Genomic DNA, 348 nt, shown 5'->3' on the forward strand with positions numbered 1-348 from the left:
CATCAATCTATCTTGCGTCTAAAAAAATGTTGTACATCACTGTTATTTTAGTTTATCCAAAAAGACGGTTATATAAGGCGAAGTCAAACCCCAACGGGATTTGAACTCAGAACTTTTCGAAAAGTAACAAAATACTACAAGTTCGACATTTTTTTTATCGTTCCAACGCGCAAATAATCTTTTCGCGAGAAGTATTGATTTGTTACATCGTCACGCAGTGAGAAACGGTTACGTTAGTGCCAGGATGGAAACGGTTTAAAATTAGCAGCTTGTTAGAATGCATTTCAATGATATAAAGCAGGAATATTGTTATACTGGCATCAGACTAGGATATGTGACATTGGCACC

General features: G+C 36.2%; 1 protein-coding gene across 1 annotated transcript in view; it reads left to right on the top strand.

Moving 5' to 3' along the window:
- Positions 1–212: 212 nt before the first annotated feature.
- LOC149132277 (uncharacterized) overlaps positions 213–348 on the top strand; it is a 34,866-nt gene continuing 34,730 nt past the window's right edge. The window contains exon 1 of the transcript XR_016244701.1: positions 213–348. This exon is cut by the window's right edge and continues 125 nt beyond it. The gene's annotated coding sequence lies outside the window, so the exon portion shown is untranslated.

The sequence above is a fragment of the Octopus bimaculoides genome, chromosome 16 (assembly GCF_046866305.1).
Source record: "Octopus bimaculoides isolate indiv1 chromosome 16, ASM4686630v1, whole genome shotgun sequence".
Classification (NCBI taxonomy): Eukaryota; Metazoa; Mollusca; class Cephalopoda; order Octopoda; family Octopodidae; genus Octopus; species Octopus bimaculoides.